At 44.3% G+C, this 27366-nt stretch overlaps 34 non-coding genes across 34 annotated transcripts; all 34 read left to right on the top strand.

Moving 5' to 3' along the window:
• The first annotated feature begins 142 nt into the window (after positions 1-142).
• TRNAS-UGA (transfer RNA serine (anticodon UGA)) lies at positions 143-224 on the top strand. Its single transcript has one exon. It is a non-coding gene; the product is annotated as a tRNA-Ser (tRNA).
• Positions 225-768: 544 nt separating this feature from the next.
• Positions 769-850, top strand: TRNAS-CGA (transfer RNA serine (anticodon CGA)). The gene has a single exon. It is a non-coding gene; the product is annotated as a tRNA-Ser (tRNA).
• A 1147-nt stretch (positions 851-1997) lies between these two features.
• TRNAS-UGA (transfer RNA serine (anticodon UGA)) lies at positions 1998-2079 on the top strand. The gene has a single exon. It is a non-coding gene; the product is annotated as a tRNA-Ser (tRNA).
• A 545-nt stretch (positions 2080-2624) lies between these two features.
• TRNAS-CGA (transfer RNA serine (anticodon CGA)) lies at positions 2625-2706 on the top strand. The gene has a single exon. It is a non-coding gene; the product is annotated as a tRNA-Ser (tRNA).
• A 540-nt stretch (positions 2707-3246) lies between these two features.
• On the top strand, positions 3247-3328 carry TRNAS-CGA (transfer RNA serine (anticodon CGA)). The gene has a single exon. It is a non-coding gene; the product is annotated as a tRNA-Ser (tRNA).
• Positions 3329-4475: 1147 nt separating this feature from the next.
• TRNAL-UAA (transfer RNA leucine (anticodon UAA)) lies at positions 4476-4557 on the top strand. The gene has a single exon. It is a non-coding gene; the product is annotated as a tRNA-Leu (tRNA).
• A 1157-nt stretch (positions 4558-5714) lies between these two features.
• On the top strand, positions 5715-5796 carry TRNAL-CAA (transfer RNA leucine (anticodon CAA)). The gene has a single exon. It is a non-coding gene; the product is annotated as a tRNA-Leu (tRNA).
• A 541-nt stretch (positions 5797-6337) lies between these two features.
• TRNAS-AGA (transfer RNA serine (anticodon AGA)) lies at positions 6338-6419 on the top strand. The gene has a single exon. It is a non-coding gene; the product is annotated as a tRNA-Ser (tRNA).
• Positions 6420-6962: 543 nt separating this feature from the next.
• TRNAS-CGA (transfer RNA serine (anticodon CGA)) lies at positions 6963-7044 on the top strand. The gene has a single exon. It is a non-coding gene; the product is annotated as a tRNA-Ser (tRNA).
• A 543-nt stretch (positions 7045-7587) lies between these two features.
• TRNAS-UGA (transfer RNA serine (anticodon UGA)) lies at positions 7588-7666 on the top strand. Its single transcript has one exon. It is a non-coding gene; the product is annotated as a tRNA-Ser (tRNA).
• A 528-nt stretch (positions 7667-8194) lies between these two features.
• TRNAS-CGA (transfer RNA serine (anticodon CGA)) lies at positions 8195-8275 on the top strand. The gene has a single exon. It is a non-coding gene; the product is annotated as a tRNA-Ser (tRNA).
• A 540-nt stretch (positions 8276-8815) lies between these two features.
• TRNAL-UAA (transfer RNA leucine (anticodon UAA)) lies at positions 8816-8897 on the top strand. The gene has a single exon. It is a non-coding gene; the product is annotated as a tRNA-Leu (tRNA).
• Positions 8898-10054: 1157 nt separating this feature from the next.
• On the top strand, positions 10055-10136 carry TRNAL-CAA (transfer RNA leucine (anticodon CAA)). Its single transcript has one exon. It is a non-coding gene; the product is annotated as a tRNA-Leu (tRNA).
• A 541-nt stretch (positions 10137-10677) lies between these two features.
• Positions 10678-10759, top strand: TRNAS-AGA (transfer RNA serine (anticodon AGA)). The gene has a single exon. It is a non-coding gene; the product is annotated as a tRNA-Ser (tRNA).
• Positions 10760-11302: 543 nt separating this feature from the next.
• On the top strand, positions 11303-11384 carry TRNAS-CGA (transfer RNA serine (anticodon CGA)). Its single transcript has one exon. It is a non-coding gene; the product is annotated as a tRNA-Ser (tRNA).
• A 543-nt stretch (positions 11385-11927) lies between these two features.
• TRNAS-UGA (transfer RNA serine (anticodon UGA)) lies at positions 11928-12006 on the top strand. The gene has a single exon. It is a non-coding gene; the product is annotated as a tRNA-Ser (tRNA).
• Positions 12007-13761: 1755 nt separating this feature from the next.
• Positions 13762-13843, top strand: TRNAS-UGA (transfer RNA serine (anticodon UGA)). Its single transcript has one exon. It is a non-coding gene; the product is annotated as a tRNA-Ser (tRNA).
• Positions 13844-14386: 543 nt separating this feature from the next.
• Positions 14387-14468, top strand: TRNAS-CGA (transfer RNA serine (anticodon CGA)). Its single transcript has one exon. It is a non-coding gene; the product is annotated as a tRNA-Ser (tRNA).
• A 1147-nt stretch (positions 14469-15615) lies between these two features.
• TRNAS-UGA (transfer RNA serine (anticodon UGA)) lies at positions 15616-15697 on the top strand. The gene has a single exon. It is a non-coding gene; the product is annotated as a tRNA-Ser (tRNA).
• Positions 15698-16240: 543 nt separating this feature from the next.
• On the top strand, positions 16241-16322 carry TRNAS-CGA (transfer RNA serine (anticodon CGA)). Its single transcript has one exon. It is a non-coding gene; the product is annotated as a tRNA-Ser (tRNA).
• A 1147-nt stretch (positions 16323-17469) lies between these two features.
• TRNAS-UGA (transfer RNA serine (anticodon UGA)) lies at positions 17470-17551 on the top strand. Its single transcript has one exon. It is a non-coding gene; the product is annotated as a tRNA-Ser (tRNA).
• A 1166-nt stretch (positions 17552-18717) lies between these two features.
• TRNAS-CGA (transfer RNA serine (anticodon CGA)) lies at positions 18718-18799 on the top strand. The gene has a single exon. It is a non-coding gene; the product is annotated as a tRNA-Ser (tRNA).
• Positions 18800-19324: 525 nt separating this feature from the next.
• Positions 19325-19405, top strand: TRNAS-CGA (transfer RNA serine (anticodon CGA)). Its single transcript has one exon. It is a non-coding gene; the product is annotated as a tRNA-Ser (tRNA).
• Positions 19406-20568: 1163 nt separating this feature from the next.
• TRNAS-CGA (transfer RNA serine (anticodon CGA)) lies at positions 20569-20650 on the top strand. The gene has a single exon. It is a non-coding gene; the product is annotated as a tRNA-Ser (tRNA).
• Positions 20651-21176: 526 nt separating this feature from the next.
• TRNAS-CGA (transfer RNA serine (anticodon CGA)) lies at positions 21177-21257 on the top strand. The gene has a single exon. It is a non-coding gene; the product is annotated as a tRNA-Ser (tRNA).
• Positions 21258-21783: 526 nt separating this feature from the next.
• TRNAS-CGA (transfer RNA serine (anticodon CGA)) lies at positions 21784-21864 on the top strand. Its single transcript has one exon. It is a non-coding gene; the product is annotated as a tRNA-Ser (tRNA).
• Positions 21865-22404: 540 nt separating this feature from the next.
• Positions 22405-22486, top strand: TRNAS-UGA (transfer RNA serine (anticodon UGA)). Its single transcript has one exon. It is a non-coding gene; the product is annotated as a tRNA-Ser (tRNA).
• A 544-nt stretch (positions 22487-23030) lies between these two features.
• TRNAS-CGA (transfer RNA serine (anticodon CGA)) lies at positions 23031-23112 on the top strand. Its single transcript has one exon. It is a non-coding gene; the product is annotated as a tRNA-Ser (tRNA).
• Positions 23113-23654: 542 nt separating this feature from the next.
• On the top strand, positions 23655-23736 carry TRNAS-UGA (transfer RNA serine (anticodon UGA)). Its single transcript has one exon. It is a non-coding gene; the product is annotated as a tRNA-Ser (tRNA).
• Positions 23737-24280: 544 nt separating this feature from the next.
• On the top strand, positions 24281-24362 carry TRNAS-CGA (transfer RNA serine (anticodon CGA)). Its single transcript has one exon. It is a non-coding gene; the product is annotated as a tRNA-Ser (tRNA).
• Positions 24363-24903: 541 nt separating this feature from the next.
• TRNAS-CGA (transfer RNA serine (anticodon CGA)) lies at positions 24904-24985 on the top strand. Its single transcript has one exon. It is a non-coding gene; the product is annotated as a tRNA-Ser (tRNA).
• Positions 24986-25526: 541 nt separating this feature from the next.
• TRNAT-UGU (transfer RNA threonine (anticodon UGU)) lies at positions 25527-25611 on the top strand. The gene has a single exon. It is a non-coding gene; the product is annotated as a tRNA-Thr (tRNA).
• Positions 25612-26152: 541 nt separating this feature from the next.
• On the top strand, positions 26153-26234 carry TRNAS-CGA (transfer RNA serine (anticodon CGA)). Its single transcript has one exon. It is a non-coding gene; the product is annotated as a tRNA-Ser (tRNA).
• Positions 26235-26759: 525 nt separating this feature from the next.
• Positions 26760-26840, top strand: TRNAS-CGA (transfer RNA serine (anticodon CGA)). Its single transcript has one exon. It is a non-coding gene; the product is annotated as a tRNA-Ser (tRNA).
• Positions 26841-27366: the final 526 nt, after the last annotated feature.

Genomic DNA, 27366 nt, shown 5'->3' on the forward strand with positions numbered 1-27366 from the left:
TATGAAAGCATGCGAAATAAGTGAGGGAGACAGGGCACTGCTGGTACGTGCCCCGTCCTTCCGTTACTTTAATTTTTAGGTCTCGGCCTGATGTGAGCAGCGCATGGCTCGTATACGACAACAGTGACGTCATACTCACGCAGCTGCGATGGCCGAGTGGTTAAGGCGTTGGACATGAAATCCAATGGGGTTTCCCCGCGTAGGTTCGAATCCTGCTTGCAGCGTCATGATATTTTGCATGAACACCATTTGGTTTAGTTAAGTAAATGTTCACTTCTCGTTATGCAATCCTCATCAAGTCACAGAGTTAAACGGCAAAAACTCAAACTATATGTAAACATTGAGACAATTTCCACACCCAGGAAGTGTTTCAGAGAGCAGGTGGCTAGGAATGGTTTGTAGTCTGGACATGTCCTGCCTGATCTAGACAAGTCAGGAAAAGAGTATTTTTTTTTTATGAAGCGTGTCTTGTTTAGGCTTTTGGACTTTTTCTGAGTACACTTAAGGGCCCGTTGCCACCGCCGTAATATAGGGAAAAGAGGGTAGAAATGCGCAGTGATTGATTACTGCTCATCTGTGCCCTGTCACTCACTTTGAGTGATACGTGTTGCTATTTTTATTAATTGTATGAAAGCAAGCGAAATAAGTGAGGGCAACAGAGCACTGCTGGTACCTGCCCCTTCCTTCGGTTACTTTATTTTTTAGGTCTCGGTCTGACGTGAGCAGCGAATGGCTCATATACGACAACAGTGACATCATACTCATGGAGCTGCGATGGCCGAGTGGTTAAGGCGTTGGACTCGAAATCCAATGGGGTTTCCCTGAGCAGGTTCGAATCCTGCTTGCAGCGACGTATGATTTTGCATGAACACCATTTGGTTTGTTAAGGAAATTTTCACTTCTCGTTAGTCAATCCTCATCAAGTCACAGAGTTAAACAGCAAAAATTCCAACTAAATGTAAACATTAAGACAATTTCAACACTCAGGAAGTGTTTAAGAGAGCAGGTGGTTTGGAAGGGTTCGTAGTCTGGACCTGTCCTGCCTGATCTTGACGAGTCACAAAAAGAGTAATTTTTTTATGTAGCGTGTCTTGTTTAGGCATTTGGACTCTTTCTGAGTACTCTTAAGTGCCCATTCCCAGCGCCGTAATATAGGGAAAAGAGGGTAGGAAAGTGCAGTGATTGATTACCGCTCATCTGTGCCCTGTCACTCACTTTGATTGATACGTGTTGCTATTTTTATTAATTGTATGAAAGCATGCGAAATAAGTGAGGGCAACAGGGCACTGCTGGTACCTGCCCCGTCCTTCCGTTGTTCTATTTTTTAGGTCTCGGTCTGACGTGAGCAGTGCATAGCTCGTATTCGACAACATGGAGCTACGATGGCCGAGTGGTTAAGGCGTTGGACTCGAAATCAATGGGGTTTCCCTGCACAGGTCCGAATCCTGCTTGCAGCCTCGTGCGATTTTGCATGAACACCATTTGGTTTGATAAGGAAATGTCCACTTCTCGTTACGCAATCCTCATCAAGTAACAGAGTTAAACAGCAAAAACTCAAACTAAATGTAAACATTAAGACAATTTCAACACTCAGGAAGTGTTTTAGAGAGCAGGTGGCTCGGAAGGGTTCGTAGTCTGGACCTGTCCTGCCTGATCTTGACGAGTCACGAAAAGAGTAATTTTTTTATGTAGCGTGTCTTGTTTAGGCTTTTGGACTCTTTCTGAGTACACTTAAGGGCCCATTCCAGAGCCGTAATATAGGGAAAAGAGGGCAGAAATGTGCAGTGATTGATTACTGCTCATCTGTGCCCTGTCACTCACTTTGAGTGATGCGTGTTGCTATTTTTATTAATTGTATGAAAGCATGCGAAATAAGTGAGGGAGACAGGGCACTGCTGGTACGTGCCCCGTCCTTCCGTTACTTTAATTTTTAGGTCTCGGCCTGATGTGAGCAGCGCATGGCTCGTATACGACAACAGTGATGTCAGTCTCGCGCAGCTACGACGGCCGAGTGGTTAAGGCGTTGGACTTGAAATCCAATGGGGTTTCCCCGCGTAGGTTCGAATCCTTCTTGCAGCGTCATGAGATTTTGCATGAACACCATTTGATTTAGTTAAGTAAATGTTCACTTCTTGTTATGCAATCCTCATCAAGTCACAGAGTTAAACGGCAACAACTCAAACTAGATGTAAACATTAAGACAATTTCTACTCCCAGGAAGTGTTTCAGAGAGCAGGTGGCTAGGAATGGTTTGTAGTCTGGACCTGTCCTGCCTGATCTAGACAAGTCAGGAAAAGAGTAATTTCTTTTTTATGAAGCGTGTCTTGTTTAGGCTTTTGGACTTTTTCTGAGTACACTTAAGGGCCCGTTGCCACCGCCGTAATAGAGGGAAAAGAGGGTAGAAATGCACAGTGAATGATTACCGCTCATCTGTGCCCTGTCACTCACTTTGAGTGATACGTGTTGCTATTTTTATTAATTGTATGAAAGCATGTGAAATAAGTGAGGGCAACAGGGCACTGCTGGTTCCTGCCCCGTCCTTTTGTTACTTTATTTTTTAGGTCTCGGCCTGACGTGAGCAGCGCATAGCTCATATACGACAACAGTGACATCGTACTCATGGAGCTGCGATGGCCGAGTGGTTAAGGCGTTGGACTCGAAATTCAATGGGGTTTCCCTGCGCAGGTTCGCATCCTGCTTGCAGCATCGGGCGATTTTGCATGAACACCATTTGGTTCGTTAAGGAAATGTTCACTTCTCGTTACGCAATCCTCGTCAAGTCACAGCATTAAACAGCAAAAACTCAAACTAAATGTAAACATTAAGACAATTTCAACACTCCGAAAGTGTTTTAGAGAGCAGGTGGTTTGAAGGGTTCGTAGTCTGGACCTGTCCTGCTTGATCTTGACGAGTCACAAAAAGAGTCATTTTTTTATGTAGAGTGTCTTGTTTAGGCTTTTGGACTCTTTCTGAGTACACTTAAGGGCCCGGTCCCAGCGCCGTAATATAGGGAAAAGAGGGTAGAAATGCGCAGTGATTGATTACTGCTCATCTGTGCCCTGTCACTCACTTTGAGTGATACGTGTTGCTATTTTTATTAATTGTATGAAAGCAAGCGAAATAAGTGAGGGCAACAGAGCACTGCTGGTACCTGCCCCTTCCTTCGGTTACTTTATTTTTTAGGTCTCGGTCTGACGTGAGCAGCGAATGGCTCATATACGACAACAGTGACACCATACTCATGGAGCTGCGATGGCCGAGTGGTTAAGGCGTTGGACTCGAAATCCAATGGGGTTTCCCTGCGCAGGTTCGAATCCTGCTTGCAGCGACATATGATTTTGCATGAACACCATTTGGTTTGTTAAGGAAATTTTCACTTCTCGTTAGTCAATCCTCATCAAGTCACAGAGTTAAACAGCAAAAATTCAAACTAAATGTAAACATTAAGACAATTTCAACACTCAGGAAGTGTTTAAGAGAGCAGGTGGTTTGGAAGGGTTCGTCGTCTGGACCTGTCCTGCCTGATCTTGACGAGTCACAAAAAAAGTAATTTTTTTATGTAGCGTGTCTTGTTTAGGCATTTGGACTCTTTCTGAGTACTCTTAAGTGCCCATTCCCAGCGCCGTAATATAGGGAAAAGAGGGTAGGAATGTGCAGTGATTGATTACCGCTCATCTGTGCCCTGTCACTCACTTTGAGTGATACGTGTTGCTATTTTTATTAATTGTATGAAAGCATGCGAAATAAGTGAGGGCAACAGGGCACTGCTGGTACCTGCCCCGTCCTTCCGTTGCTCTATTTTTTAGGTCTCGGTCTGACGTGAGCAGTGCATAGCTCGTATACGACAACATGGAGCTGCGATGGCCGAGTGGTTAAGGCGTTCGACTCGAAATCAATGGGATTTCCCTGCACAGGTCCGAATCCTGCTTGCAGCCTCGTGCGATTTTGCATGAACACCATTTGGTTTGATAAGGAAATGTTCACTTCTCGTTACGTAATCCTCATCAAGTAACAGAGTTAAACAGCAAAAACTCAAACTAAATGTAAACATTAAGACAATTTCAACACTCAGGAAGTGTTTTAGAGAGCAGGTGGCTCGGAAGGGTTCGTAGTCTAGACCTGTCCTGCCTGATCTTGACGAGTCACGAAAAGAGTAATTTTTTTATGTAGCGTGTCTTGTTTAGGCTTTTGGACTCTTTCTGAGTACACTTAAGGGCCCATTCCAGAGCCGTAATATAGGGAAAAGAGGGCAGAAATGTGCAGTGATTGATTACTGCTCATCTGTGCCCTGTCACTCACTTTGAGTGATGCGTGTTGCTATTTTTATTAATTGTATGAAAGCATGCGAAATAAGTGAGGGAGACAGGGCACTGCTGGTACGTGCCCTGTCCTTCCGTTACTTTAATTTGTAGGTCTCGGCCTGATGTGAGCAGCGCATGGCTCGTATACGACAACAGTGACATCATACTCACGCAGCTGTGATGGCCGAGTGGTTAAGGCGTTGGACTTAAAATCCAATGGGGTTTCCCCGCGTAGGTTCGAATCCTGCTTGCAGCGTCATGAGATTTTGCATGAACACCATTTGGTTTAGTTAAGTAAATGTTCACTTCTCGTTATGCAATCCTCATCAAGTCACTGAGTTAAACGGCAAAAACTCAAACTAGATGTAAACATTGAGACAATTTCTACACCCAGGAAGTGTTTTAGAGAGCAGGTGGCTAGGAAGGGTTTGTAGTCTGGACCTGTCCTGCCTGATCTAGACAATTCAGGAAAAGAGTAATTTTTTTTTATGAAGCGTGTCTTGTTTAGGCTTTTGGACTTTTTCTGAGTACACTTAAGGGCCCGTTGCCACCGCCGTAATAGAGGGAAAAGAGGGTAGAAATGCACAGTGAATGATTACCGCTCATCTGTGCCCTGTCACTCACTTTGAGTGATACGTGTTGCTATTTTTATTAATTGTATGAAAGCATGTGAAATAAGTGAGGGCAACAGGGCACTGCTGGTTCCTGCCCCGTCCTTATGTTACTTTATTTTTTAGGTCTTGGCCTGACGTGAGCAGCGCATGGCTCATATACGACAACAGTGACATCATTGTGATGGCTGAGTGGTTAAGGCGTTGGAATCGAAATCCAATGGGGTTTCCCTGCGCAGGTTCGAATACTGCTTGCAGCCACGTATGATTTTGCATGAACACCATTTGGTTTGTTAAGGAAATTTTCACTTCTCGTTAGTCAATCCTCATCAAGTCACAGAGTTAAACAGCAAAAATTCAAACTAAATGTAAACATCAAGACAATTTCATCACTCAGGAAGTGTTTAAGAGAGCAGGTGGTTTGGAAGGGTTCGTAGTTTGGACCTGTCCTGCCTGATCTTGACGAGTCACAAAAAGAGTAATTTTTTTATGTAGCGTGTCTTGTTTAGGCATTTGGACTCTTTCTGAGTACTCTTAAGTGCCCATTCCCAGCGCCGTAATATAGGGAAAAGAGGGTAGGAATGTGCAGTGATTGATTACTGCTCATCTGTGCCCTGTCACTCACTTTGAGTGATGCGTGTTGCTATTTTTATTAATTGTATCAAAGCATGCGAAATAAGTGAGGGCAACAGGGCACTGCTGGTACCTGCCCCGTCCTGCTGTTACCTTAGTTTTTTAGGTCTCGGTCTGACGTGAGCAGCGCATGGCTCATATACGACAACAGTGACATTATACTCGTGGAGCTGCGATGGGCGAGTGGTTAAGGTGTTGGACTCAAAATCCAATGGGGTTTCCCTGCACAGGTTCGAATCCTGCTTGCAGCGACTCGTGATTTTGCATGAACACCATTTGGTTTGTTAAGGAAATGTTCACTTCTCGTTAGTCAATCCTCATCAAATCACAGAGTTAAACAGCAATAATTCAAACTAAATGTAAACATTAAGACAATTTCAACACTCAGGAAGTGTTTTAGAGAGCAGGTGGTTCAGAAGGGTTCGTAGTCTGGACCTGTCCTGCCTGATCTTGACGAGTCACATAAAGAGTAATTTTTTCATGTAGCGTGTCTTGTTTAGGCTTTTGGACTCTTTCTGAGTACTCATAAGGGCCCATTCCCAGCGCCTTAATATAGGGAAAAGAGGGTAGAAATGTGCAGTGACTGATTACCGCTCATCTGTGCCCTGTCACTCACTTTGAGTGATGCGTGTTGCTATTTTTATTAATTGTATGAAAGCATGCGAAATAAGTGAGGGAGACAGGGCACTGCTGGTACATGCCCCGTCCTTCCGTTACTTTAATTTTTAGGTCTCGGCCTGACATGAGCAGCGCATGGCTCGTATACGACAACAGTGACATCATACACATGCAGCTGCGATGGCCGAGTGGGTAAGGTGTTGGACTAGAAATCCAATGGGGTTTCACCGCGTTGGTTCGAATCCTGCTTGCAGTGTCATGAGATTTTGCATTAGCACCATTTGGTTTAGTTAAGTAAATGTTCACTTCTCGTTATGCAGTCCTCTTCAAGTCACAGAGTTAAACGGCAAAAACTCAAACTAGATGTAAACATTGAGACAATTTCTACACCCAGGAAGTGTTTTACAGAGCAGGTGGCTCGGAAGGGTTCGTAGTCTGGACCTGTTTGCCTGATCTAGACAAATCACGAAAAGAGTAATATTTTTTCATGAAGCGTGTCTTGGTTAGGCTTTTGGACTTTTTCTGAGTACACTTAAGGGCCCGTTGCCACCGCCGTAATAGAGGGAAAAGAAGGTATAAATGCACAGTGAATGATTACCGCTCATCTGTGCCCTGTCACTCACTTTGAGTAATACGTGTTGCTATTTTTATTAATTGTATGAAAGCATGTGAAATAAGTGAGGGCAACAGGGCACTGCTGGTTCCTGCCCCGTCCTTTTGTTACTTTATTTTTTAGGTCTCGGCCTGACGTGAGCAGCGCATGGCTCATATACGACAACAGTGACGTCATACTCATGGAGCTGCGATGGCCGAGTGGTTAAGGCGTTGGACTCGAAATTCAATGGGGTTTCCCTGCGCAGGTTCGCATCCTGCTTGCAGCATCGGGCGATTTTGCATGAACACCATTTGGTTCGTTAAGGAAATGTTCACTTCTCGTTACGCAATCCTCATCAAGTCACAGAATTAAACAGCAAATACTCAAACTAAATGAAAACATTAAGACAATTTCAACACTCCGGAAGTGTTTTAGAGAGCAGGTGGGTTAAAGGGTTCGTAGTCTGGACCTGTCCTGCTTGATCTTGATGAGTCACGAAAAGAGTCATTTTTTTATGTAGAGTGTCTTGTTTAGGCTTTTGGACTCTTTCTGAGTACACTTAAGGGCCCGGTCCCAGCGCTGTAATATAGGGAAAAGAGGGTAGAAATGCGCAGTGATTGATTACTGCTCATCTGTGCCCTGTCACTCACTTTGAGTGATGCGTGTTGCTATTTTTATTAATTGTATCAAAGCATGCGAAATAAGTGAGGACAACAGGGCACTGCTGGTACCTGCCCCGTCCTTCCGTTGCTTTATTTTTTAGGTCTCGGTCTGACTTGAGCAGCGCATGGCTCGTATACGACAACAGTGACTTCATTTTCATGGACCTGAGACGGCCGAGTGGTTAAGGCGTTGGACCTGAAATCCAATGGGGTTTCCCTGCGCAGGTTCGAATCCTGCTTGCAGCATCGTGAGATTTTGCATGAATGCCATTTGGTTTAGTTAAGTAAATGTTCACTTCTTGTTATGCAATCCTCATCAAGTCACGGAGTTAAACGGCAAAAACAAAAACTAGATGTAAATATTGAGACAATTTCCACACCCAGGAAGTGTTTTAGAGAGCAGGTGGCTCGGAAGGGTTCGTAGTCTGGACCTGTCCTGCTTGATCTTGACGAGTCACGAAAAGAGTCATTTTTTTTATGTAGAGTGTCTTGTTTAGGCTTTTGGACTCTTTCTGAGTACACTTAAAGGCCCAGTCCCAGCGCCGTAATACAGGGAAAAGAGGGCAGAAATGTGCAGTGATTGATTACCGCTCATCTGTGCCCTTTCACTCACTTTGAGTGATGCGTGTTGCTATTTTTATTAATTGTATGAAAGCAAGCGAAATAAGTGAGGGCAACAGAGCACTGCTGGTACCTGCCCCTTCGTTCGGTTACTTTATTTTTTAGGTCTCGGTCTGACGTGAGCAGCGAATGGCTCGTATATGACAACATGGAGCTGCAATGGCCGAGTGGTTAAGGCGTTGGACTCGAAATCAATGGGGTTTCCCTACGCAGGTCCGAATCCTGCTTGCAGCCTCGTGCGATTTTGCATGAACACCATTTGGTTTGATAAGGAAATGTTCACTTCTCGTTACTCAATCCTCATCAAGTAACAGAGTTAAACAGCAAAAACTCAAACTAAATGTAAACATTAAGACAATTTCAACACTCAGGAAGTGTTTTAGAGAGCAGGTGGCTCGGAAGGGTTCGTAGTCTAGACCTGTCCTGCCTGATCTTGACGAGTCACGAAAAGAGTAATTTTTTTATGTAGCGTGTCTTGTTTAGGCTTTTGGACTCTTTCTGAGTACACTTAAGGGCCCATTCCAGAGCCGTAATATAGGGAAAAGAGGGCAGAAATGTGCAGTGATTGATTACTGCTCATCTGTGCCCTGTCACTCACTTTGAGTGATGCGTGTTGCTATTTTTATTAATTGTATGAAAGCATGCGAAATAAGTGAGGGAGACAGGGCACTGCTGGTACGTGCCCTGTCCTTCCGTTACTTTAATTTGTAGGTCTCGGCCTGATGTGAGCAGCGCATGGCTCGTATACGACAACAGTGACATCATACTCACGCAGCTGTGATGGCCGAGTGGTTAAGGCGTTGGACTTAAAATCCAATGGGGTTTCCCCGCGTAGGTTCGAATCCTGCTTGCAGCGTCATGAGATTTTGCATGAACACCATTTGGTTTAGTTAAGTAAATGTTCACTTCTCGTTATGCAATCCTCATCAAGTCACTGAGTTAAACGGCAAAAACTCAAACTAGATGTAAACATTGAGACAATTTCTACACCCAGGAAGTGTTTTAGAGAGCAGGTGGCTAGGAAGGGTTTGTAGTCTGGACCTGTCCTGCCTGATCTAGACAATTCAGGAAAAGAGTAATTTTTTTTTATGAAGCGTGTCTTGTTTAGGCTTTTGGACTTTTTCTGAGTACACTTAAGGGCCCGTTGCCACCGCCGTAATAGAGGGAAAAGAGGGTAGAAATGCACAGTGAATGATTACCGCTCATCTGTGCCCTGTCACTCACTTTGAGTGATACGTGTTGCTATTTTTATTAATTGTATGAAAGCATGTGAAATAAGTGAGGGCAACAGGGCACTGCTGGTTCCTGCCCCGTCCTTATGTTACTTTATTTTTTAGGTCTTGGCCTGACGTGAGCAGCGCATGGCTCATATACGACAACAGTGACATCATTGTGATGGCTGAGTGGTTAAGGCGTTGGAATCGAAATCCAATGGGGTTTCCCTGCGCAGGTTCGAATACTGCTTGCAGCCACGTATGATTTTGCATGAACACCATTTGGTTTGTTAAGGAAATTTTCACTTCTCGTTAGTCAATCCTCATCAAGTCACAGAGTTAAACAGCAAAAATTCAAACTAAATGTAAACATTAAGACAATTTCAACACTCAGGAAGTGTTTAAGAGAGCAGGTGGTTTGGAAGGGTTCGTAGTTTGGACCTGTCCTGCCTGATCTTGACGAGTCACAAAAAGAGTAATTTTTTTATGTAGCGTGTCTTGTTTAGGCATTTGGACTCTTTCTGAGTACTCTTAAGTGCCCATTCCCAGCGCCGTAATATAGGGAAAAGAGGGTAGGAATGTGCAGTGATTGATTACTGCTCATCTGTGCCCTGTCACTCACTTTGAGTGATGCGTGTTGCTATTTTTATTAATTGTATCAAAGCATGCGAAATAAGTGAGGGCAACAGGGCACTGCTGGTACCTGCCCCGTCCTGCTGTTACTTTAGTTTTTTAGGTCTCGGTCTGACGTGAGCAGCGCATGGCTCATATACGACAACAGTGACATTATACTCGTGGAGCTGCGATGGGCGAGTGGTTAAGGTGTTGGACTCAAAATCCAATGGGGTTTCCCTGCACAGGTTCGAATCCTGCTTGCAGCGACCCGTGATTTTGCATGAACACCATTTGGTTTGTTAAGGAAATGTTCACTTCTCGTTAGTCAATCCTCATCAAGTCACAGAGTTAAACAGCAATAATTCAAACTAAATGTAAACATTAAGACAATTTCAACACTCAGGAAGTGTTTTAGAGAGCAGGTGGTTCAGAAGGGTTCGTAGTCTGGACCTGTCCTGCCTGATCTTGACGAGTCACATAAAGAGTAATTTTTTCATGTAGCGTGTCTTGTTTAGGCTTTTGGACTCTTTCTGAGTACTCATAAGGGCCCATTCCCAGCGCCTTAATATAGGGAAAAGAGGGTAGAAATGTGCAGTGACTGATTACCGCTCATCTGTGCCCTGTCACTCACTTTGAGTGATGCGTGTTGCTATTTTTATTAATTGTATGAAAGCATGCGAAATAAGTGAGGGAGACAGTGCACTGCTGGTACATGCCCCGTCCTTCCGTTACTTTAATTTTTAGGTCTCGGCCTGACATGAGCAGCGCATGGCTCGTATACGACAACAGTGACATCATACACATGCAGCTGCGATGGCCGAGTGGGTAAGGTGTTGGACTAGAAATCCAATGGGGTTTCACCGCGTTGGTTCGAATCCTGCTTGCAGTGTCATGAGATTTTCCATTAGCACCATTTGGTTTAGTTAAGTAAATGTTCACTTCTCGTTATGCAGTCCTCTTCAAGTCACAGAGTTAAACGGCAAAAACTCAAACTAGATGTAAACATTGAGACAATTTCTACACCCAGGAAGTGTTTTACAGAGCAGGTGGCTCGGAAGGGTTCGTAGTCTGGACCTGTTTGCCTGATCTAGACAAATCACGAAAAGAGTAATATTTTTTCATGAAGCGTGTCTTGGTTAGGCTTTTGGACTTTTTCTGAGTACACTTAAGGGCCCGTTGCCACCGCCGTAATAGAGGGAAAAGAAGGTATAAATGCACAGTGAATGATTACCGCTCATCTGTGCCCTGTCACTCACTTTGAGTGATACGTGTTGCTATTTTTATTAATTGTATGAAAGCATGTGAAATAAGTGAGGGCAACAGGGCACTGCGGGTTCCTGCCCCGTCCTTTTGTTACTTTATTTTTTAGGTCTCGGCCTGACGTGAGCAGCGCATGGCTCATATACGACAACAGTGACGTCATACTCATGGAGCTGCGATGGCCGAGTGGTTAAGGCGTTGGACTCGAAATTCAATGGGGTTTCCCTGCGCAGGTTCGCATCCTGCTTGCAGCATCGGGCGATTTTGCATGAACACCATTTGGTTCGTTAAGGAAATGTTCACTTCTCGTTACGCAATCCTCATCAAGTCACAGAATTAAACAGCAAATACTCAAACTAAATGAAAACATTAAGACAATTTCAACACTCCGGAAGTGTTTTAGAGAGCAGGTGGGTTAAAGGGTTCGTAGTCTGGACCTGTCCTGCTTGATCTTGATGAGTCACGAAAAGAGTCATTTTTTTATGTAGAGTGTCTTGTTTAGGCTTTTGGACTCTTTCTGAGTACACTTAAGGGCCCGGTCCCAGCGCTGTAATATAGGGAAAAGAGGGTAGAAATGCGCAGTGATTGATTACTGCTCATCTGTGCCCTGTCACTCACTTTGAGTGATGCGTGTTGCTATTTTTATTAATTGTATCAAAGCATGCGAAATAAGTGAGGACAACAGGGCACTGCTGGTACCTGCCCCGTCCTTCCGTTGCTTTATTTTTTAGGTCTCGGTCTGACTTGAGCAGCGCATGGCTCGTATACGACAACAGTGACTTCATTTTCATGGACCTGAGACGGCCGAGTGGTTAAGGCGTTGGACCTGAAATCCAATGGGCTTTCCCTGCGCAGGTTCGAATCCTGCTTGCAGCATCGTGAGATTTTGCATGAATGCCATTTGGTTTAGTTAAGTAAATGTTCACTTCTTGTTATGCAATCCTCATCAAGTCACGGAGTTAAACGGCAAAAACAAAAACTAGATGTAAATATTGAGACAATTTCCACACCCAGGAAGTGTTTTAGAGAGCAGGTGGCTCGGAAGGGTTCGTAGTCTGGACCTGTCCTGCTTGATCTTGACGAGTCACGAAAAGAGTCATTTTTTTATGTAGAGTGTCTTGTTTAGGCTTTTGGACTCTTTCTGAGTACACTTAAGGGCCCAGTCCCAGCGCCGTAATACAGGGAAAAGAGGGCAGAAATGTGCAGTGATTGATTACCGCTCATCTGTGCCCTTTCACTCACTTTGAGTGATGCGTGTTGCTATTTTTATTAATTGTATGAAAGCAAGCGAAATAAGTGAGAGCAACAGAGCACTGCTGGTACCTGCCCCTTCGTTCGGTTACTTTATTTTTTAGGTCTCGGTCTGACGTGAGCAGCGAATGGCTCGTATATGACAACATGGAGCTGCAATGGCCGAGTGGTTAAGGCGTTGGACTCGAAATCAATGGGGTTTCCCTACGCAGGTCTGAATCCTGCTTGCAGCCTCGTGCGATTTTGCATGAACACCATTTGGTTTGATAAGGAAATGTTCACTTCTCGTTACTCAATCCTCATCAAGTAACAGAGTTAAACAGCAAAAACTCAAACTAAATGTAAACTTTAAGACAATTTCAACACTCAGGAAGTGTTTTAGAGAGCAGGTGGCTCGGAAGGGTTCGTAGTCTAGACCTGTCCTGCCTGATCTTGACGAGTCACAAAAAGAGTAATTTTTTTATGTAGCGTGTCTTGTTTAGGCATTTGGACTCTTTCTGAGTACTCTTAAGTACCCATTCCCAGCGCCGTAATATAGGGAAAAGAGGGTAGGAATGTGCAGTGATTGATTACCGCTCATCTGTGCCCTGTCACTCACTTTGAGTGATACGTGTTGCTATTTTTATTAATTGTATGAAAGCATGCGAAATAAGTGAGGGCAACAGGGCACTGCTGGTACCTGCCCCGTCCTTCCGTTGCTCTATTTTTTAGGTCTCGGTCTGATGTGAGCAGTGCATAGCTCGTATACGACAACATGGAGCTGCGATGGCCGAGTGGTTAAGGCGTTGGACTCGAAATCAATGGGGTTTCCCTGCACAGGTCCGAATCCTCCTTGCAGCCTCGTGCGATTTTGCATGAACACCTTTTGGTTTGATAAGGAAATGTTCACTTCTCGTTACGCAATCCTCATCAAGTAACAGAGTTAAACAGCAAAAACTCAAACTAAATGTAAACATTAAGACAATTTCAACACTCAGGAAGTGTTTTAGAGAGCAGGTGGCTCGGAAGGGTTCGTAGTCTGGACCTGTCCTGCCTGATCTTGACGAGTCACGAAAAGAGTAATTTTTTTATGTAGCGTGTCTTGTTTAGGCTTTTGGACTCTTTATGAGTACACTTAAGGGCCCATTCCAGAGCCGTAATATAGGGAAAAGAGGGCAGAAATGTGCAGTGATTGATTACTGCTCATCTGTGCCCTGTCACTCACGTTGAGTGATGCGTGTTGCTATTTTTATTGATTGTATGAAAGCATGCGAAATAAGTGAGGGAGACAGGGCACTGCTGGTACGTGCCCTGTCCTTCCGTTACTTTAATTTGTAGGTCTCGGCCTGATGTGAGCAGCGCATGGCTCGTATACGACAACAGTGACATCATACTCACGCAGCTGCGATGGCCGAGTGGTTAAGGCGTTGGACTTGAAATCCAATGGGGTTTTCCCGCGTAGGTTCGAATCCTGCCTGCAGCGTCATGAAATTTTGCATGAACACCATTTGGTTTAGTTAAGTAAATGTTCACTTCTCGTTATGCAATCCTCATCAAGTCACAGAGTTAAACGGCAAAAACTCAAACTAGATGTAAACTTTGAGACAATTTCTACACCCAGGAAGTGTTTTAGAGAGCAGGTGGCTAGGAAGGGTGTGTAGTCTGGACCTGTCCTGCCTGATCTAGACAATTCAGGAAAAGAGTAATTTTTTTTATGAAGCGTGTCTTGTTTCGGCTTTTGGACTTTTTCTGAGTACACTTAAGGGCCCGTTGCCACCGCCGTAATAGAGGGAAAAGAGGGTAGAAATGCACAGTGAATGATTACCGCTCATCTGTGCCCTGTCACTCACTTTGAGTGATACGTGTTGCTATTTTTATTAATTGTATGAAAGCATGTGAAATAAGTGAGGGCAACAGGGCACTGCTGGTTCCTGCCCCGTCCTTATGTTACTTTATTTTTTAGGTCTCGGTCTGACGTGAGCAGCGAATGGCTCATATACGACAACAGTGACATCATACTCATGGAGCTGCGATGGCCGAGTGGTTAAGGCGTTGGACTCGAAATCCAATGGGGTTTCCCTGCGCAGGTTCGAATCCTGCTTGCAGCGACATATGATTTTGCATGAACACCATTTGGTTTGTTAAGGAAATTTTCACTTCTCGTTAGTCAATCCTCATCAAGTCACAGAGTTAAACAGCAAAAGTACAAACTAAATGTAAACATTAAGACAATTTCAACACTCAGGAAGTGTTTAAGAGAGCAGGTGGTTTGGAAGGGTTCGTCGTCTGGACCTGTCCTGCCTGATCTTGACGAGTCACAAAAAAAGTAATTTTTTTATGTAGCGTGTCTTGTTTAGGCATTTGGACTCTTTCTGAGTACTCTTAAGTGCCCATTCCCAGCACCGTAATATAGGGAAAAGAGGGTAGGAATGTGCAGTGATTGATTACCGCTCATCCGTGCCCTGTCACTCACTTTGAGTGATACGTGTTGCTATTTTTATTAATTGTATGAAAGCATGCGAAATAAGTGAGGGCAACAGGGCACTGCTGGTACCTGCCCCGTCCTTCCGTTGCTCTATTTTTTAGGTCTCGGTCTGATGTGAGCAGTGCATAGCTCGTATACGACAACATGGAGCTGCGATGGCCGAGTGGTTAAGGCGTTGGACTCGAAATCAATGGGGTTTCCCTGCACAGGTCCGAATCCTCCTTGCAGCCTCGTGCGATTTTGCATGAACACCTTTTGGTTTGATAAGGAAATGTTCACTTCTCGTTACGCAATCCTCATCAAGTAACAGAGTTAAACAGCAAAAACTCAAACTAAATGTAAACATTAAGACAATTTCAACACTCAGGAAGTGTTTTAGAGAGCAGGTGGCTCGGAAGGGTTCGTAGTCTGGACCTGTCCTGCCTGATCTTGACGAGTCACGAAAAGAGTAATTTTTTTATGTAGCGTGTCTTGTTTAGGCTTTTGGACTCTTTATGAGTACACTTAAGGGCCCATTCCAGAGCCGTAATATAGGGAAAAGAGGGCAGAAATGTGCAGTGATTGATTACTGCTCATCTGTGCCCTGTCACTCACGTTGAGTGATGCGTGTTGCTATTTTTATTGATTGTATGAAAGCATGCGAAATAAGTGAGGGAGACAGGGCACTGCTGGTACGTGCCCTGTCCTTCCGTTACTTTAATTTGTAGGTCTCGGCCTGATGTGAGCAGCGCATGGCTCGTATACGACAACAGTGACATCATACTCACGCAGCTGCGATGGCCGAGTGGTTAAGGCGTTGGACTTGAAATCCAATGGGGTTTTCCCGCGTAGGTTCGAATCCTGCCTGCAGCGTCATGAAATTTTGCATGAACACCATTTGGTTTAGTTAAGTAAATGTTCACTTCTCGTTATGCAATCCTCATCAAGTCACAGAGTTAAACGGCAAAAACTCAAACTAGATGTAAACTTTGAGACAATTTCTACACCCAGGAAGTGTTTTAGAGAGCAGGTGGCTAGGAAGGGTGTGTAGTCTGGACCTGTCCTGCCTGATCTAGACAATTCAGGAAAAGAGTAATTTTTTTTATGAAGCGTGTCTTGTTTCGGCTTTTGGACTTTTTCTGAGTACACTTAAGGGCCCGTTGCCACCGCCGTAATAGAGGGAAAAGAGGGTAGAAATGCACAGTGAATGATTACCGCTCATCTGTGCCCTGTCACTCACTTTGAGTGATACGTGTTGCTATTTTTATTAATTGTATGAAAGCATGTGAAATAAGTGAGGGCAACAGGGCACTGCTGGTTCCTGCCCCGTCCTTATGTTACTTTATTTTTTAGGTCTCGGTCTGACGTGAGCAGCGAATGGCTCATATACGACAACAGTGACATCATACTCATGGAGCTGCGATGGCCGAGTGGTTAAGGCGTTGGACTCGAAATCCAATGGGGTTTCCCTGCGCAGGTTCGAATCCTGCTTGCAGCGACATATGATTTTGCATGAACACCATTTGGTTTGTTAAGGAAATTTTCACTTCTCGTTAGTCAATCCTCATCAAGTCACAGAGTTAAACAGCAAAAGTACAAACTAAATGTAAACATTAAGACAATTTCAACACTCAGGAAGTGTTTAAGAGAGCAGGTGGTTTGGAAGGGTTCGTCGTCTGGACCTGTCCTGCCTGATCTTGACGAGTCACAAAAAAAGTAATTTTTTTATGTAGCGTGTCTTGTTTAGGCATTTGGACTCTTTCTGAGTACTCTTAAGTGCCCATTCCCAGCACCGTAATATAGGGAAAAGAGGGTAGGAATGTGCAGTGATTGATTACCGCTCATCCGTGCCCTGTCACTCACTTTGAGTGATACGTGTTGCTATTTTTATTAATTGTATGAAAGCATGCGAAATAAGTGAGGGCAACAGGGCACTGCTGGTACCTGCCCCGTCCTTCCGTTGCTCTATTTTTTAGGTCTCGGTCTGACGTGAGCAGTGCATAGCTCGTATACGACAACATGGAGCTGCGATGGCCGAGTGGTTAAGGCTTTGGACTCGAAATCAATGGGGTTTCCCTGCACAGGTCCGAATCCTGCTTGCAGCCTCGTGCGATTTTGCATGAACACCATCTGGTTTGATAAGGAAATGTTCACTTCTCGTTACGCAATCCTCATCAAGTAACAGAGTTAAACAGCAAAAACTCAAACTAAATGTAAACATTAAGACAATTTCAACACTCAGGAAGTGTTTTAGAGAGCAGGTGGCTCGGAAGGGTTCGTAGTCTAGACCTGTCCTGCCTGATCTTGACGAGTCACGAAAAGAGTAATTTTTTTATGTAGCGTGTCTTGTATAGGCTTTGGGACTCTTTCTGAGTACACTTAAGGGCCCATTCCAGAGCCGTAATATAGGGAAAAGAGGGCAGAAATGTGCAGTGATTGATTACTGCTCATCTGTGCCCTGTCACTCACTTTGAGTGATGCGTGTTGCTATTTTTATTAATTGTATGAAAGCATGCGAAATAAGTGAGGGAGACAGGGCACTGCTGGTACGTGCCCCGTCCTTCCGTTACTTTAATTTTTAGGTCTCGGCCTGATGTGAGCAGCGCATGGCTCGTATACAACAACAGTGATGTCATTTTCACACAGCTGCGATGGCTGAGTGGTTAAGGCGTTGGGCTTGAAATCCAATGGGGTTTCCCTGCGTAGGTTCGAATCCTGCTTGCAGCGTCATGAGATTTTGCATGAACACCATTTGGTTTAGTTAAGTAAATTTTCACTTCTCGTTATGCAGTCCTCATCAAGTCACAGAGTTAAACGGCAAAAACTCAAACTAGATGTAAACATTGAGACAATTTCTACTCCCAGGAAGTGTTTCAGAGAGCAGGTGGCTAGGAATGGTTTGTAGTCTGGACCTGTCCTGCCTGATCTAGACAAGTCAGGAAAAGAGTAATTTTTTTTTATGAAGCGTGTCTTGTTTAGGCTTTTGGACTTTTTCTGAGTACACTTAAGGGCCCGTTGCCACCGCCGTAATAGAGGGAAAAGAGGGTAGAAATGCACAGTGAATGATTACCGCTCATCTGTGCCCTGTCACTCACTTTGAGTGATACGTGTTGCTATTTTTATTAATTGTATGAAAGCATGTGAAATAAGTGAGGGCAACAGGGCACTGCTGGTTCCTGCCCCGTCCTTTTGTTACTTTATTTTTTAGGTCTCGGCCTGATGTGAGCAGCGCATGGCTCATATACGACAACAGTGACGTCATACTCATGGAGCTGCGATGGACGAGTGGTTAAGGCGTTGGACACCAAATTCAATGGGGTTTCCCTGCGCAGGTTCGCATCCTGCTTGCAGCATCGGGCGATTTTGCATGAACACCATTTGGTTTGTTAAGGAAATGTTCACTTCTTGTTACGCAGTCCTCATCAAGTCACAGAATTAAACAGCAAAAACTCAAACTAAATGTAAACATTAAGACAATTTCAACACTCCGGAAGTGTTTTAGAGAGCAGGTGGTTCGAAGGGTTCGTAGTCTGGACCTGTCCTGCTTGATCTTGACGAGTCACGAAAAGAGTAATTTTTTTACGTAGAGTTTCTTGTTTAGGCTTTTGGACTCTTTCTGAGTACACTTAAGGGCCCGGTCCCAGCGCCGTAATATAGGGAAAAGAGGGTAGAAATGCGCAGTGATTGATTACTGCTCATCTGTGCCCTGTCACTCACTTTGAGTGATACGTGTTGCTATTTTTATTAATTGTATGAAAGCAAGCGAAATAAGTGAGGGCAACAGAGTACTGCTGGTACCTGCCCCTTCCTTCGGTTACTTTATTTTTTAGGTCTCGGTCTGACGTGAGCAGCAAATGGCTGATATACGACAACAGTGACATCATACTCATGGAGCTGCGATGGCCGAGTGGTTAAGGCATTGGACTCGAAATCCAATGGGGTTTCCCTGCGCAGGTTCCAATCCTGCTTGCAGCGACGTCCGATTTTGCATCAACACCATTTGGTTTTTAAGGAAATTTTCACTTCTCGTTAGTCAATCCTCATCAAGTCACAGAGTTAAACAGCAAAAATTCAAACTAAATGTAAACATTAAGACAATTTCAACACTCAGGAAGTGTTTAAGAGAGCAGGTGGTTTGGAAGGGTTCGTAGTCTGGACCTGTCCTGCCTGATCTTGACGAGTCACAAAAAGAGTAATTTTTTTATGTAGCGTGTCTTGTTTAGGCATTTGGACTCTTTCTGAGTACTCTTAAGTGCCCATTCCCAGCGCCGTAATATAGGGAAAAGAGGGTAGGAATGTGCAGTGATTAATTACCGCTCATCTGTGCCCTGTCACTCACTTTGAGTGATACGTGTTGCTATTTTTATTAATTGTATGAAAGCATGCGAAATAAGTGAGGGCAACAGGGCACTGCTGGTACCTGCCCCGTCGTTCCGTTGCTCTATTTTTTATGTCTCGGTCTGACGTGAGCAGTGCATAGCTCGTATACGACAACATGGAGCTGCGATGGCCGAGTGGTTAAGGCGTTGGACTCGAAATCAATGGGGTTTCCCTGCACAGGTCCGAATCCTGCTTGCAGCCTCGTGCGATTTTGCATGAACACCATTTGGTTTGATAAGGAAATGTTCACTTCTCATTAAGCAATCCTCATCAAGTAACAGAGTTAAACAGCAAAAACTCAAACTAAATGTAAACATTAAGACAATTTCAACACTCAGGAAGTGTTTTAGAGAGCAGGTGGCTCGGAAGGGTTCGTAGTCTGGACCTATCCTGCCTGATCTTGACGAGTCACGAAAAGAGTAATTTTGTTATGTAGCGTATCTTGTTTAGGCTTTTGGACTCTTTCTGAGTACACTTAAGGGCCCATTCCAGAGCCGTAATATAGGGAAAAGAGGGCAGAAATGCACAGTGATTGATTACTGCTCATCTGTGCCCTGTCACTCACTTTGAGTGATGCGTGTTGCTATTTTTATTAATTGTATGAAAGCATGCGAAATAAGTGAGGGAGACAGGGCACTGCTGGTACATGCCCCGTCCTTCCGTTACTTTAATTTTTAGGTCTCGGCCTGACATGAGCAGCGCATGGCTCGTATACGACAACAGTGACATCATACACATGCCGCTGCAATGGCCGAGTGGGTAAGGTGTTGGACTAGAAATCCAATGGGGTTTCACCGCATTGGTTCGAGTCCTGCTTGCAGTGTCATGAGATTTTGCATGAACACCATTTGGTTTAGTTAAGTAAATGTTCACTTCTCGTTATGCAATCCTCATCAAGTCACAGAATTAAACAGCAAAAACTCAAACTAAATGTAAACATTAAGACAATTTCAACCCTCCGGAAGTGTTTTAGAGAGCAGGTGGTTTAAAGGGTTCGTAGTCTGGACCTGTCCTGCTTGATCTTGACGAGTCACGAAAAGAGTCATTTTTTTATGTAGAGTGTCTTGTTTAGGCTTTTGGACTCTTTCTGAGTACACTTAAGGGCCCGGTCCCAGCGCTGTAATATAGGGAAAAGAGGGTAGAAATGCGCAGTGATTGATTACTGCTCATCTGTGCCCTGTCACTCACTTTGAGGGATACGTGTTGCTATTTTTATTAATTGTATGAAAGCAAGCGAAATAAGTGAGGGCAACAGAGCACTGCTGGTACCTGCCCCTTCCTTTGGTTACTTTATTTTTTAGGTCTCGGTCTGACGTGAGCAGCGAATGGCTCATATACGACAACAGTGACATCATACTCATGGAGCTGCGATGGCCGAGTGGTTAAGGCGATGGACTCGAAATACAATGGTGTTTCCCTGCGCAGTTTCGAATCCTGCTTGCAGCGACGTACGATTTTGCATGAACACAATTTGGTTTGTTAAGGAAATTTTCACTTCTCGTTAGTCAATCCTCATCAAGTCACAGAGTTAAACAGCAATAATTCAAACTAAATGTAAACATTAAGACAATTTCAACACTCAGGAAGTGTTTTAGAGAGCAGGTGGTTCAGAAGGGTTCGTAGTCTGGACCTGTCCTGCCTGATCTTGACGAGTCACAAAAAGAGTAATTTTTTCATGTAGCGTATCTTGTTTAGGCTTTTGGACTCTTTCTGAGTACTCTTAAGGGCCCAGTCCCAGCGCCGTAATACAGGGAAAAGAGGGCAGAAATGTGCAGTGATTGATTACCGCTCATCTGTGCCCTTTCACTCACTTTGAGTGATGCGTGTTGCTATTTTTATTAATTGTATGAAAGCAAGCGAAATAAGTGAGGGCAACAGAGCACTGCTGGTACCTGCCCCTTCGTTCGGTTACTTTATTTTTTAGGTCTCGGTCTGACGTGAGCAGCGAATGGCTCGTATACGACAACATGGAGCTGCAATGGCCGAGTGGTTAAGGCGTTGGACTCGAAATCAATGGGGTTTCCCTACGCAGGTCCGAATCCTGCTTGCAGCCTCGTGCGATTTTGCATGAACACCATTTGGTTTGATAAGGAAATGTTCACTTCTCGTTACTCAATCCTCATCAAGTAACAGAGTTAAACAGCAAAAACTCAAACTAAATGTAAACTTTAAGACAATTTCAACACTCAGGAAGTGTTTTAGAGAGCAGGTGGCTCGGAAGGGTTCGTAGTCTGGACCTGTCCTGCCTGATCTTGACGAGTCACAAAAAGAGTAATTTTTTTATGTAGCGTGTCTTGTTTAGGCATTTGGACTCTTTCTGAGTACTCTTAAGTGCCCATTCCCAGCGCCGTAATATAGGGAAAAGAGGGTAGGAATGTGCCGTGATTGATTACCGCTCATCTGTGCCCTGTCACTCACTTTGAGTGATACGTGTTGCTATTTTTATTAATTGTATGAAAGCATGCGAAATAAGTGAGGGCAACAGGGCACTGCTGGTACCTGCCCCGTCCTTCCGTTGCTCTATTTTTTAGGTCTCGGTCTGATGTGAGCAGTGCATAGCTCGTATACGTCAACATGGAGCTGCGATGGCCGAGTGGTTAAGGCGTTGGACTCGAAATCAATGGGGTTTCCCTGCACAGGTCCGAATCCTGCTTGCAGCCTCGTGCGATTTTGCATGAACACCTTTTGGTTTGATAAGGAAATGTTCACTTCTCGTTACGCAATCCTCATCAAGTAACAGAGTTAAACAGCAAAAACTCAAACTAAATGTAAACATTAAGACAATTTCAACACTCAGGAAGTGTTTTAGAGAGCAGGTGGCTCGGAAGGGTTCGTCGTCTGGACCTGTCCTGCCTGATCTTGACGAGTCACGAAAAGAGTAATTTTTTTATGTAGCGTGTCTTGTTTAGGCTTTTGGACTCTTTCTGAGTACACTTAAGGGCCCATTCCAGAGCCGTAATATAGGGAAAAGAGGGCAGAAATGTGCAGTGATTGATTACTGCTCATCTGTGCCCTGTCACTCACTTTGAGTGATGCGTGTTGCTATTTTTATTGATTGTATGAAAGCATGCGAAATAAGTGAGGGAGACAGGGCACTGCTGGTACGTGCCCTGTCCTTCCGTTACTTTAATTTGTAGGTCTCGGCCTGATGTGAGCAGCGCATGGCTCGTATACGACAACAGTGACATCATACTCACGCAGCTGCGATGGCCGAGTGGTTAAGGCGTTGGACTTGAAATCCAATGGGGTTTCCCCGCGTAGGTTCGAATCCTGCCTACAGCGTCATGAAATTTTGCATGAACACCATTTGGTTTAGTTAAGTAAATGTTCACTTTTTGTTATGCAATCCTCATCAAGTCACAGAGTTAAACGGCAAAAACTCAAACTAGATGTAAACTTTGAGACAATTTCTACACCCAGGAAGTGTTTTAGAGAGCAGGTGGCTAGGAAGGGTGTGTAGTCTGGACCTGTCCTGCCTGATCTAGACAATTCAGGAAAAGAGTAATTTTTTTTTATGAAGCGTGTCTTGTTTCGGCTTTTGGACTTTTTCTGAGTACACTTAAGGGCCCGTTGCCACCGCCGTAATAGAGGGAAAAGAGGGTAGAAATGCACAGTGAATGATTACCGCTCATCTGTGCCCTGTCACTCACTTTGAGTTATACGTGTTGCTATTTTTATTAATTGTATGAAAGCATGTGAAATAAGTGAGGGCAACAGGGCACTGCTGGTTCCTGCCCCGTCCTTATGTTACTTTATTTTTTAGGTCTTGGCCTGACGTGAGCAGCGCATGGCTCATATATGACAACAGTGACATCATTCTCATGGAGCTGTGATGGCTGAGTGGTTAAGGCGTTGGAATCGAAATCCAATGGGGTTTCCCTGCGGTGGTTCGAATCCTGCTTGCAGCGATGTATGATTTTGCATGAACACCATTTGGTTTGTTAAGGAAATTTTCACTTCTCGTTAGTCAATCCTCATCAAGTCACAGAGTTAAACAGCAAAAATTCAAACTAAATGTAAACATTAAGACAATTTCAACACTCAGGAAGTGTTTAAGAGAGCAGGTGGTTTGGAAGGGTTCGTAGTCTGGACCTGTCCTGCCTGATCTTGACGAGTCACAAAAAGAGTAATTTTTTTATGTAGCGTGTCTTGTTTAGGCATTTGGACTCTTTCTGAGTACTCTTAAGTGCCCGTTCCCAGCGCCGTAATATAGGGAAAAGAGGGTAGGAATGTGCAGTGATTGATTACTGCTCATCTGTGCCCTGTCACTCACTTTGAGTGATGCGTGTTGCTATTTTTTATTAATTGTATCAAAGAATGCGAAATAAGTGAGGGCAACAGGGCACTGCTGGTACGTGCCCCGTCCTTCCGTTACTTTAATTTTTAGGTCTCGGCCTGATGTGAGCAGCGCATGGCTCGTATACGACAACAGTGACATCATACTCACGCAGCTGCGATGGCCGAGTGGTTAAGGTGTTGGACTTGAAATCCAATTGGGTTTCCCCGCGTAGGTTCGAATCCTGCTTGCAGCGTCATGAGATTTTGCATGATTCCCATTTGCTTTAGTTAAGTAAATGTTCACTTCTCGTTATGCAATCCTCATCAAGTCACAGAGTTAAACGGCAAAAACTCAAACTATATGTAAACATTGAGACAATTTCTACACCCAGGAAGTGTTTCAGAGAGCAGGTGGCTAGGAATGGTTTGTAGTCTGGACATGTCCTGCCTGATCTAGACAAGTCAGGAAAAGAGTAATTATTTTTTAAGAAGCGTGTCTTGTTTAGGCTTTTGGACTTTTTCTGAGTACACTTAAGGGCCCGTTGCCACCGCCGTAATAGAGGGAAAAGAGGGTAGAAATGCACAGTGAATGATTACCGCTCATCTGTGCCCTGTCACTCACTTTGAGTGATACGTGTTGCTATTTTTATTAATTGTATGAAAGCATGTGAAATAAGTGAGGGCAACAGGGCACTGCTGGTTCCTGCCCCGTCCTTTTGTTACTTTATTTTTTAGGTCTCGGCCTGACGTGAGCAGCGCATGGCTCATATACGACAACAGTGACATCATACTGATGGAGCTGCGATGGCCGAGTGGTTAAGGCGTTTGACTCGAAATCCAATTGGGTTTCCCCGCGTAGGTTCGCATCCTGCTTGCAGCGTCATGAGATTTTGCATGATTCCCATTTGCTTTAGTTAAGTAAATGTTCACTTCTCGTTATGCAATCCTCATCAAGTCACAGAATTAAACAGCAAAAACTCAAACTAAATATAAACATTAAGACAATTTCAACACTCCGGAAGTGTTTTAGAGAGCAGGTGGTTCGAAGGGTTCGTAGTCTGGACCTGTCCTGTTTAATCTTGACGAATCACGAAAAGAGTCATTTTTTTATGTAGAGTGTCTTGTTTAGGCTTTTGGACTCTTTCTGAGTACACTTAAGGGCCCGGTCCCAGCACTGTAATATAGGGAAAAGAGGGTAGAAATGCGCAGTGATTGATTACTGCTCATCTGTGCCCTGTCACTCACTTTGAGTGATACGTGTTGCTATTTTTATTAATTGTATGAAAGCAAGCGAAATAAGTGAGGGCAACAGAGCACTGCTGGTACCTGCCCCTTCCTTCGGTTACTTTATTTTTTAGGTCTCGGTCTGACGTGAGCAGCGAATGGCTCATATACGATAACAGTGACATCACACTCATGGAGCTGCGATGGCCGAGTGGTTAAGGTGTTGGACTCGAAATCCAATGGGGTTTCCCTGCGCAGGTTCGAATCCTGCTTGCAGCATCGTGATATTTTGCATGAATGCCATTTGGTTTAGTTAAGTAAATGTTCACTTCTTGTTATGCAATCCTCATCAAGTCACGGAGTTAAACGGCAAAAACAAAAACTAGATGTAAATATTGAGACAATTTCCACACCCAGGAAGTGTTTTAGAGAGCAGGTGGCTCGGAAGGGTTCGTAGTCTGGACCTGTCCTGCCTGATCTAGACGAGTCACGAAAAGAGTAATTTTTTATGTAGCGTGTCTTGTTTAGGCTTTTGGACTATTTCTGAGTACTCTTAAGGGCCCATTCCCAGCGCCGTAATACAGGGAAAAGAGGGCAGAAATGTGCAGTGATTGATTACCGCTCATCTGTGCCCTTTCACTCACTTTGAGTGATGCGTGTTGCTATTTTTATTAATTGTATGAAAGCATGCGAAATAAGTGAGGGAGACAGGGCACTGCTGGTACATGCCCCGTCCTTCCGTTACTTTAATTTTTAGGTCTCGGCCTGACGTGAGCAGCGCATGGCTCGTATACGACAACAGTGACATCATACACATGCAGCTGCGATGGCCAAATGGGTAAGGTGTTGGACTTGTAATCCAATGGGGTTTCACCGCGTTGGTTCGAATCCTGCTTGCAGGGTCATGAGATTTTGCATTAGCACCATTTGGTTTAGTTAAGTAAATGTTCACTTCTCGTTATGCAGTCCACTTCAAGTCACAGAGTTAAACGGCAAAAACTCAAACTAGATGTAAACATTGAGACAATTTCTACACCCAGGAAGTGTTTTACAGAGCAGGTGGCTCGGAAGGGTTCGTAGTCTGGACCTGTTTGCCTGATCTAGACAAATCACGAAAAGAGTAATATTTTTTCATGAAGCGTGTCTTGGTTAGGCTTTTGGACTTTTTCTGAGTACACTTAAGGGCCCGTTGCCACCGCCGTAATAGAGGGAAAAGAGGGTATAAATGCACAGTGAATGATTACCGCTCATCTGTGCCCTGTCACTCACTTTGAGTGATACGTGTTGCTATTTTTATTAATTGTATGAAAGCATGTGAAATAAGTGAGGGCAACAGGGCACTGCTGGTTCCTGCCCCGTCCTTTTGTTACTTTATTGTTTTAGGTCTCGGCCTGACGTGAGCAGCGCATGGCTCATATACGACAACAGTAACATCTTACTCATGGAGCTGCGATGGCCGAGTGGTTAAGGCGTTGGACTCGAAATTCAATGGGGTGTCCCTGCGCAGGTTCGCATCCTGCTTGCAGCATCGGGCGATTTTGCATGAACACCATTTGGTTTGTTAAGGAAATGTTCACTTCTCGTTACGCAATCCTCATCAAGTCACAGAATTAAACAGCAAAAACTCAAACTAAATGTAAACATTACGACAATTTCAACACTCCGGAAGTGTTTTAGAGAGCAGGTGGTTTAAAGGGTTCGTAGTCTGGAACTGTCCTGCTTGATCTTGACGAGTCACGAAAAGAGTCATTTTTTTATGTAGAGTGTCTTGTTTAGGCTTTTGGACTCTTTGTGAGTACACTTAAGGGCCCAGTCCCAGTGCTGTAATATAGGAAAAAGAGGGTAGAAATGCGCAGTGATTGATTACTGCTCATCTGTGCCCTGTCACTCACTTTGAGTGATACGTGTTGCTATTTTTATTAATTGTATGAAAGCAAGCGAAATAAGTGAGGGCAACAGAGCACTGCTGGTACCTGCCCCTTCCTTCGGTTACTTTATTTTTTAGGTCTCGGTCTGACGTGAGCAGCGAATGGCTCGTATACGTCAACATGGAGCTGCAATGGCCGAGTGGTTAAGGCGTTGGACTCGAAATCAATGGGGTTTCCCTGCGCAGGTCCGAATCCTGCTTGCAGCCTCGTGCGATTTTGCATGAACACCATTTGGTTTGATAAGGAAATGTTCACTTCTCGTTACTCAATCCTCATCAAGTAACAGAGTTAAACAGCAAAAACTCAAACTAAATGTAAACATTTAGACAATTTCAACACTGAGGAAGTGTTTTAGAGAGCAGGTGGCTCGGAAGGGTTCGTAGTCTGGACCTGTCCTGCCTGATCTTGACGAGTCACGAAAAGAGTAATTTTGTTATGTAGCGTATCTTGTTTAGGCTTTTGGACTCTTTCTGAGTACACTTAAGGGCCCATTCCAGAGCCGTAATATAGGGAAAAGAGGGCAGAAATGTGCAGTGATTGATTACTGCTCATCTGTGCCCTGTCACTCACTTTGAGTGATGCGTGTTGCTATTTTTATTAATTGTATGAAAGCATGCGAAATAAGTGAGGGAGACACGGCACTGCTGGTACGTGCCCCGTCCTTCCGTTACTTTAATTTTTAGGTCTCGGCCTGATGTGAGCAGCGCATGGCTCGTATACCACAACAGTGAC

The sequence above is a fragment of the Lissotriton helveticus genome, chromosome 11 (assembly GCF_964261635.1).
Source record: "Lissotriton helveticus chromosome 11, aLisHel1.1, whole genome shotgun sequence".
In the NCBI taxonomy this organism is placed as follows: Eukaryota; Metazoa; Chordata; class Amphibia; order Caudata; family Salamandridae; genus Lissotriton; species Lissotriton helveticus.